Raw genomic sequence first — 10,834 nt, 5'->3', positions numbered from 1 at the left:
ATAATAATAATTAAAATGAAAAAATTGTGACAAAAGTAATAACGTAAACTCATTTATAATAGTGTCATAATTGCTACTATCGCGGCTAAGACTAGCGCTAACACACATCATACTACATGTTGCTTTCATTCTCCTTCTATACTATTTACACTTGCTAGCGTATAGGACTAGCGCTAACACGCATCATGCTACCCGCTTATTTCATTCTCCTTCTATACTCTTCACACTTTCTTCTCCCCCTCTATTTTCAGCTCCAGCCATATATTCTTAATATTCAAGGGATTGTTGTATGGAAGGACTAAACCTACTTTGCCTTTCTCTCGGTTGTAGACGAATCATGTTCTTTTGTCTTAACACTTTTAAGGGGGGAGGTTTATTTACCGAGGAACTTGAAGTGAAGTTTTCAGAAGAGGTAGGATATCGTTTTAATCATTCATGTTCCATTCGAGCATTGTGGGCATGTGAGGGTTCAACATTATCTACCTCGAGAATGTCTAGGTTCAGATGTTCGGGTTCTTTGGCTTTTTGTTATTCAGCCAATCTAGAAACTCCCAAATTAAATCATCAGGACTAAAATGTTGAGGCGATGGGTACTATTCGGAATATGTTTTAGTTGGGTATAAGTTTCCATATCCTTTGATTAGTTTATGGGAGGTTCGGGGCAGACGGGGTTTATGGGATCCATGGGTTGTTCGTAGGGTTGATACGATCCCCCATTTTTTGATAGAAATTGTTGGGTCACCTATTGCTTGTTGCCAGTGCTCGGTGGGGTTCGTGTTTGTGTTTGGTATGGCATGTAAGGTTTTCTACCCATTGTTGGTAAAAGTTGATAGGATATTTTGGTTGTGGTGGTGGGTATAAGTTGGTGGAGTCTTCTATGGTAGATGGTAGTAGTTTTTATGGTTTTTTGTTGGTTCTTCATAAGAGTATTGGTTTTGGAAGAGTTGGGTTTGAGAATGATTTTCATATGGTGGTAGAGGAGGTAAACCACAATACATAAATGCCATGTTTTCTTGTGCATTATCTCATGAGCTATGTGAGTTTCGTGAATTTCTAGAATTCCTACTTCCAGCTGTTTCTATATGATTGTAAAATAATTTAACCTAAAATCAAATAAATGGTTAAATCTAAGTAAAATAATAATAATAATAATAAAATATCGGTTAGAGCTTAGGTTTTTTATCAGTGCGGAGTTGTTTGCAGGAGAGAGAATAGATATATTTAGTGTTTTTGATAACTATGAAAGAGATGTCTTGGTTTTATAATTGAAATTTTAGAGGGATGGTGAAGAATGTAATTTTAGTGCATTGGTTTGTGACTTTCAAGGTCTACATCAACGAGTAGGATTTTGTGTCTATTTTATCATAGGTCATAACTGTTTGGACTGATATTTTCAATACTGAGGATATGTTATTCTTGAAGATATGTCTTGATCAGTTATCCTCCAGAAGAGTTCCAGAACCATGTCTAAGATCAAGGATCCTCAGAGGTTGGTATTATTAACAATTGTTTCGTGTGTGTAGGTTATTATTCAACGAATGCAACGACTGTAAGATTGAGTCAACCTTAAAATTTTCTACTGGAAGCTCCTAACACGTGGTCAAGGAACGTTGGAGGAGTTTTGGAAGAGTGGCGGATAGTTAGGACTTATTGTTAAATGTATTTTTCTTTATAAACATCAAGATAATGATCGATTAGGACTCACTTGTATTCACGCACACTTAGAGCAGAACTCACAATTCTCTCTACACTAGCATTTCATTGTAACATCGATCATAATCTCCAAACCCTTGTAACTTTTTTTGTGATTAATAAATTGGTGATCGACGAGTTGTCATCACCCGGGGTTTTTTTCTTTTGATCTAAACAAGATCAAAGGGTTTTTCCTCGCAACAAATCTCGGTATTCATTCCAGTTTTGTTTATACGATCATTGTTATTAGCATAGCACTATACCTCACTTTTACGGATTTGGATGCATTATCCTTAACTGATTTTTATCCAAATCAATTTGGCGCCCACCATGGGGCAATTGGTGCTATAATCCATATTATTCCTATCAATTTTCAATTTTTCATACCCATATCACTATCAATGGCCTCTCAATCAACCTCTACTTCATCAACCATGCCGTCCTCTATTCCTCTCTCATCAAGAACTTTGTCACCGATGCCTCCGCCAATCACGGGAGCACCAAGGGCTGCTGCTGTTGGAAGCAAGACGCAACTACTAGTCTTCCAGAGCTCGAAAACCGATGTTGCTACGCTGGTGGTTAATACTAACAATGATGTTTCATCTATGTTTTCGCGGGTTAAGGCATACATGGAGCAGCAGAACAAGACCAACCAGAGGATCCTTCGTGAGATTGAAGATCTCAAGAAGACTAAGAGGCCAGCGGAGGATCACACTCCCCTGATGCCTAGGATGCTAGATTTCACCAGTCCAAGATACATGGCTCAGTTCACTCAAGGATCATCTATCCTTCAACAGGGGTCCGTGGGTCAACAGACTCAAGGATCCTCGTTATATCAGCCAGGATCATCTATCCTTCAACAGGGGTCCATGGGTCAACAGACTCAAGGATCCTCATTATTTCAGCCAGGATCATCTATCCTTCAACAAGGGTCCGTGGGTCAGCAAATTCAAGGATCCTCATACTTCCAACAAGGGTTGTCCATCCTTCAACCAGGATCCTCTGGCGGGTATCACCAAGGATCCTATAACTCCCAACCTCAAGGATCCTTCTTTCAGAATCAATGATCCTTAGGAGTTCAACATCAACGATCCTCCGAAGTCCATGAAGGAGACATAATCCCCATGCAGACCATAGCTTCTGGAGGACCAACTCCTGTAGCAGATGCTTCTTATCTCAGCTACTCATCCGGGATGCCAACCTATACCCAACAAAGAGGTAACTTGTATGATCCTATATCCTTAGATGCTAACCGTGGTTCCATGCATGATGCACCAAGTAATGGCTAAGGAACTACAAAATCTTAAGGATATGATATCCAGCGTACCAGGGGTGGTTCGACCAATCCCTGAAATACCAGAAAGGAGCCACAAGTTATCTATATTTGCTCCACCTATTTGTGATGCTGAAATCCCGAAGCGATTTCAGACCCCCAACATGAAGACTTATGATGGGACCACTGATCCTGAGGAGCACGTCGCCCAATACAGGGAGAGGATGGAGATTAATCCAATTCCTGAAGGGCTCAAGGAGGCTTGTCTTTGCAAAGGTTTTGGATCCACATTGACAGGATCCGCGCTCAAATGGCTGCTAAGTCTTCCTCCCTTTTCTGTTACTTCATTTTCTCATTTAGTTAACTTGTTCAACAGTCAATTTTCCTGTAGTAGGAAATTTGAGAAGTTAACTAGTGATTTATACCGAGTTATCCAACCTAGTGACGAATACCTTAGGGATTTTGTTACAAAGTTTGGCAGGGAAGCTCTGGAAATCCCCAATCTTGACATGGCTACTGCTGTTTAAGCATTCAAGATGGGACTTCAGAAGGGCTCCCCCTTTTATGATGATCTTGTAATGACTCCATGCAGGACCTTAGATGAAGTCAGGAACAGGGCGCTAAGATTCATTCGGTTAGAAGATGACAAGAGGATCCAGGATTGGTTAGGGGGACAAACAAAACAAGGATACTCGTACAAGAACAACAACTCAAAGCCCTACTCCAACTTCAACAATCAAAATGTCCGAGCTTTTGAAGAAGGAGATGATGACGAAGACTACCTGAGCATCTCATAATATTGCTTCTCAGTAGATACTCATGGTTTAATATGTGCCATGAAGGATCTAAGTGAGAAGGCAAGGTGGCCCCGAAAGAACGAGAAGTTAACCACCTTCAGAGACAAATCCAAATGGTGTGCTTTCCATGAGGATTTTGGTCACATGACGGACGATTGTATCGGTTTAAGGAGGGAAATTGGATACCTCCTGAGTAAGGGCCACTTCAAGGAGCTCTTGGGAAGAAAAAAGTCTATGATCCAGGATCCTGAAGATCTTCCACAAAAAGCAACACCACCACCACCAGATGCGCACATGATCAACTTCATCTCTAGAGGCTCAGACATATTTCGAACTTCCTCTCCTACAGCAAAGATCCTCGTCGAAGAGACCGAATTGAATAATGTGGAAGGACCTATAATTCCCACTACTTCAATAACCGACAGGAGGATCTTCTTTGATCAAGAAGATAATGCGAGTACCCAGGATCCTCACCAAGACGCGCGCATAGTCAATTTCATCTCCGGAGGATCAGACATATGTGGCACTTCCTTCTCTGCAGCTAAGAGGCTCGGCAAGGAGATCAAATTGGATAACGGGGATCGACCGGTTATATCCACCACCTTGACCACTGACAAAAGAATATTCTTTGACGAAGAAGATAAATCGAGCACGATCCTCACCATGACGGTTTGATCGTCACTTTATTTATTGCTAACCATTATGTACGCAGGATCCTGGTCGACGGTGGGAGTTCGGTCAATATCATCTAACATGATGTTCTTCAGAAGATGAACATACCAGACTTGGAGATCATCCCGAGGATATCGGTGCTAGTTGGTTTCAGTGGAGAAACCAAGAAGACATTGGGGGACATTAACCTCCCAATATACATCGAAAGCTTAAATTCTTATCAAGATTTTGTGTTATTGATAACTTTTCTTGCTGCAATGTTATTTTAGGCATGCCTTGGTTGCATGGAATGAAGGCGGTGGCTTCTACTTACCATCAATGCATTAAACTCCCCACACATTGGGGAGTAGTAAGGATAGACGGTGATCAGGTGGACGCCAAGAACTACTATTCTTCTTCGATGAAGCCAACAGCCAAGCAAACTATAGCATAGCAACCACAGCAACATCCTAGGGACGTGCTGGAAGCTCGGGAAAAAGACATTAAAGAAGTATCCTTGGATCCCGAAGATCCAGATATAAAGGTATTCCTAGGATCCAGTATCCCTAACAAGATCGAGGAGGATATGATATCTTTCTTGAAGCGAAGAAAATCCACGTTTGCCTTCAAACATTCAGACATGACAGGTATTTCCAATGAGGTAATTTCTCATAAGTTAGGCCTTGATTTATCTGTTAATCCCGTCCATCAGAAGCGAAGAAAATTCGCTCCTGAGAGGTACGCGATCATACAAGAAGAAGTTGAAAAACTTCTTAAGGCCGGTATGATCAGAGAGGTTAAGTATCCTCGATGGTTAGCTAATGTGGTTGTTGTTTCTAAAAAGAATGGAAAGTGGAGGGTGTGTGTCGATTTTACTGATCTAAACAAGTCATGCCCAAAGGATCCTTTCCCATTACCACATACAGATTCCATGGTGGATGCAACGGCTGGGCATGAGATGCTCACCTTCATGGATGCTTCTTCTGGATTCCAACAAATTCAGATGGAACCATCCGATCAAGAGGATACAGCATTCATGACCCCTACCGGCATATACTGTTATATTGCTATGCCTTTTGGACTAAGAAATGCAGGGGCAACATATCCAAGACTGGTGAATATGATGTTCAAGGATCAGTTGGGCAAAACCATGGAAGTCTACATAGATGACATGGTGGTGAAATCGAAGAAAGCTCAGGATCACCTCAGAGATCTTGAAGAAGCGTTCAATATCCTTGACCAATATAACATGAAACTGAACCCATCAAAATGACATTTTGGTGTTAAGGCTGGAAAGTTTCTAGGATATATGGTGACCAAAAGAGGGATAGAAGCAAGCCCTAAGCAGATAGAAGCCATCATCAATTTGAAGTCTCCTGCAAATGCTAAAGATGTCCAAAGGCTAACAGGAAGAATAGCTGCTCTCAACAGATTCATATCCAGGTCCTCCGAGAAGTGCAAAGATTTCTACGACATTCTTAGAAAGAACAAGAAATTCGAATGGACAGAGAGGCATGAGGCTGCTCTAAGAGCCTTAAAGGATTACTTATCCTCAGCATCAGCTCTGATGAAGCCTATGGATGGAGAATCCTTATATCTCTACCTAGCTGTTTCAGGTAATGCTGTAAGTGTTGTCCTTGTGAAGGATCATGAAGGGGAACAACATCCCGTTTACTATGTAAGTAAGAGTCTTTTAGATGCAGAAGCCAGGTATTCTCATTTAGAAAAGTTAATTCTTGCACTTATTATGGCTTCTACTAAATTAAGACATTACTTTGAGACTCATACTATTATCTTGAGAACTAATTATTCTGTTAAGAATGTTCTTAGAAAGCCAGAATTATCAGGTAGAATGGCCAAGTGGGCTCTGAAGTTGAGTGCGTATGATATCAAATACGAGCCCAGGACAGCCATCAAGTCACAAGCACTAACAGACTTTGTGGCTGATTTCAGCAGTGATATGCAGAAGGAAGCTGATCTAGAGATCCAGCAACTAGAAGAAACCAAGGATCCTTGGATACTATTCACAGATGGAGCGTCCAATGTAAGAGGAACAGGATTAGGTATCCTACTGAAATCGCCACAGGGGGGCATAATACCCCAGTCTATAGCCTGTGAGTTCCAAGCAACGAATAATGAAGCGGAGTATGAAGCTCTAATCGCAGGTTTGCAATTAGCCAAAAGCATGAGGATTAGGTATCTTCAAGTATATATAGATTCTTTATTAATAGCTAACCCCTTTAACAGCTCATATGCTGTTAAAGGTGAGAAACTAATCAAATATCTAGATGTTGTGAAGGAGTTAGCATAATCATTCGAATTGTTTAGTATTATACATGTACCAAGGGAAGAGAATGCTGGGGCAAATGCCTTGGCAAATTTAGCCTCATCTTTGAAGATCCCAGAAGACACGAAGATCCCAATCATTCATGTTCTCTCGCCAGCAATAGGAGAACAGGAAGTTGGGGAGATAACGAATGACAAAGAAATTGTACTTTGGGATCCATTATCCTCGAATAAGCAAGAATCATGGATCCACCCAATCAAGGAGTACATTCAAACTGGAGAGATCCCAGCCACGGAGAATCTCAAATCTTTCAAACTCAAGGTATCACAATATATTTTATTAGATGATATGTTATACAGTAAATCTCTTGCAGGTCCGTACTTGAGATGCATCGAGGATCCTGAAATCCAAGATGTGCTCAAAGACTTTCACGAGGGTGACCGTGGTAATCACACTGGAGGTAGAGCCCTATTTTCAAGGATCTTGAGAACAAGATATTATTGGCCAACTATGAAGAGAGACGTCATGGAATATTCAAAGAAATGTGATGCTTGTCAAAGGCATGCAAACATCCTACATCAACCAGCAGAACCTATGTATCCTATATCCTCCTCATCATGGCCTTTCATGAAGTGGGGCATGGATATTGTGGGAAAGCTACCTAAGGCACCATGAGGAAAAGTATTCATGCTTGCAATGACTGATTACTTTTCAAAGTGGATAGAAGCAGAAGCTTTTGTTCAAGTACGAGAAAAAGAGGTGATATCTTTCATTAAAAGAAATATTATTAATAGATTTGGCATTCCTTCAGAAATTATTTGTGACAATGGTTCCCAGTTTATCGGGAAAAGAACCACTAACTTTTGTGACGGCTGGGGCATCAAGATGATTACCTCTACACCGGTGCATCCTCAAGCTAATGGTCAAGCGGAGTCTAGCAACAAGATAATTATCAACAACTTAAAGAAGAAGCTAGGATCTAAGAAAGGAAAATGGGCCGAAGAGCTACCTTATGTTATTTGGGCTTATAGGACAACACCCAAGAATGCAACAGGTCAAACACCCTTCTCATTGATGTTTGGGTCAGAAGCAATTATCCCTACAGAAATGGTGGTTCATACAGCCAGAACAAGCATCCGTGATCCTGAGGCCAATGAAGAGATCCTGCTTAAAGACTTGGATACTGTTGAAGAACTCAGAGACCTAGCCAAGATCAGAATGGCAGCTTATCAACAAAGGGTAGCTGGGGCATACAACAAGAATATCAGGATCAGAAGATTTCAAGAAGGAGATTTAGTTTTGAGGAAAGCATTCCAAAACACGACCAATCCGGCTGATGGGAAATTAGCACCCAAATGGGAAGGTCCTTATCTGATCGAGTTGGAGGCAGGAAAGGGGGCATATCATTTGCTCACTATGGAAGGCAACAGGTTACCAAGAGCATGGAATGCTATCCACCTCAAGAAGTACTTCTTCTTATCAGGATCAAGTATCCTTTGAGGATCCACTATCCTTAGAGGATCAAGGATCTCAAGATTGGTAATATCTAACCGATCACTTATTCCTTTCAATTTCTTATTGTTAGTTTAAGGATAATATATTCTTAACGATGTGTTTTTTCCAAGTTTTAAGTAACTATGCAGGGTTCTAATAATATGATTGATGATCAAGAGGTTGGCCACCTCTCCTTCACCTTTAAGGTACTTTACTATTTTCCTTGGCCTAGCCCACGATTGGATATGACCCCGATGGTCATATCCCCAAAGGTTTAAAGGTTTTCACCTTTCTCACGAATTAGAGTTTCTACACTCTTGCCAGTAGCGCACGTTATCTAACGTATAGACCGGGGCAGCGGGACCAGTACACGCTTAGTGGCTGACAATTTCGTTGTTATCGGCTATATGGAGGATCGTACGATTTATGGTAGACGTACCATACCACCGGTTTATAACGTTTTCATGTTATCTCACGTTTGGCTAAATCCCTGTTTGGGCGAGTCCCCAGTTAACATCCGTATATTGGGCTTGTCCCCAGTTTTTGGGCTTGTCCCCAGTTTGGACATGTCCCCAGTTTTTGGGCTTGTTCCCAGTTCACGGGCTTGTCCCCAGTTGCACGGGCTTGTCCCCAGTTTATTTATGGGCTTGTCCCCAGCTTAATGGGTCTAACCCCAGTTAATATTATAAGTTGTTTGCAACAGATTTTCTAAGTTCATTTTGAGGATCAAGACTTATGGATTCAAAATCCTTAGCTTATTTTTACAAGGATCGCCAAAGGTTCTGTACTTATGGTAACTTAGGTCTATATAGACCTTGTGGTATGATTTCTACTTATAACTTTGTATCATATTAGCTAGAATGATTTTAAATACTTTTGTTTAAAGATTTGACATTTTTGAATTATCCTTCTAAGGATACTCTATCCTAAAATTTTGTTTCTACTATTTTTAAGGATATTCTGTCCTAAAATTTTTGAGAATATTCTATCCTTAACATTTCTTTCAATCAAGAATAATTTTTGAAGTTTACAATAAAGCTAAGTTTATATAAAAAAAACTTTCATAATAACAAGAAAATAGTCAAAAGATTTATATTATTAAACATAAGTCACTTGGACTTATCCAAAATCCTTAACCCGGATTTCACCATGCAAAAGATGGACCATCCATCCGGGTTCAGTTAGTAGTACTAATTGTTCATAAGTGCAGGAAAATAAAGAACAGGGGCACCAAAGGCTTCATCCCCACAAACAGAGGATCCATCCACCTTCGATACCCCTGAGAATTGTCTTGAGGATCAGTGGTCCTTAAATCCTACTTACTACTGTCTATTAAAAACCATAACCATTGTTCATAAAAACATCAACATAAAAAAAATGGGCTCGGGCCTTGTCTTCGATGTCCTTCATCGCCCATTTAAGCTGCATCTTCACCATCCGCAGCACCTGCTCCTACACTGGCTTCAACCGCATCCTTGACTCCGCTCGTCCCAGACTTGTTCTCCTCAGCCATCTCCACGTCCTCGTCACCACCAAGAACCGCCAGAGTATTCTTCCACTTTTGCACATCCCAGGCCGCTTTATCAAAAGCAGGATCATCGGCATCCATCGCCATCTTAATCCTTGCTTTCAGCACCGACCTGGCTGCCCACATCTTAGCCTCATCTGTCGCTTGCTTGACTTCCTCTTGGCGTTGGGCATCTCCTGTGGATATCTGATCCTCAAGCTGCCTCTTGAGCTGGGCTAAAGCTTTTTCCTTGTTGACCACCACATTCCCTAGCCCAGACAGCTTGTCACTCATTTGGCTCACAATTTTTTCATAATGCTCTTTGAAAGCATTCATAGCCTGTAACCAACCATTGAGTAACGATTAGAAGGATATTGGATCCTTAAATTCAAAGTAGCAGGATACATGATACTTACAGTGAGGACTGTGTCATAATGGGTCTCGGGATCAGAGGACCTCTTTCTCTTGGAAGCGGCTGACTTGGCTCTGGTAGTTGCAGTCTTAGGCTCGGAACTGGTTGATGTCTTCAGAGCTTCTTTCTTGATGTCTTGAGGATTTTTCATGCAATCGATGTCTTCCAAAGAGACCTTGCTAGCGGATTTCTGAGACTTCTTGGCGCCTACAAGATTAAGTTAACATATAAGTATTCTATCTAATTTTATTCATTTAAAAATTATTATACTAAAATTACTTGACATATTGGAGTCTGGGAGATCTCACAAAAAGCTTCGATAAATCGGGCTTGGAAAGTTCTAACCTCAGGATCCAGTGCAAGGAACCGCTTTGTTTTCTCCACTGTCCCAGGTAGCCTAGCCAAAGAAGCAAAATTCTCAACTGCAAACAAAAGAAGAATCAAGGTTAAGTTAATGATCAAAGATCCTACCGCTACTAAGGATCCAGGATCCTACCCTTTCTGACCCATTTTGAAGGAAGGTCAGCCCCTCGGGTATAGAGTCACGTTTTACGAAGAAACACTGATTCCTCCAGAAGGAATCATTCGGTGTGACTTTCAAAATCGGATGGGGTTGTCGGGGTTTGGATTTCAAGATGAATCGGGCTGGACCATGGGTAGTTAGAGTATACAGATGGGACAACTCTGGAAGGCCGGAATCGATTTTCTCTTCCTCAATAAT

This window comes from Bidens hawaiensis, unplaced genomic scaffold (genome assembly GCF_021521415.1).
Source record: "Bidens hawaiensis isolate Kalapana, Puna unplaced genomic scaffold, B.hawaiensis_p1.1 tig00021522_1, whole genome shotgun sequence".
Taxonomy (NCBI): Eukaryota; Viridiplantae; Streptophyta; class Magnoliopsida; order Asterales; family Asteraceae; genus Bidens; species Bidens hawaiensis.
Note: the sequence above shows the minus strand (reverse complement) of the source record.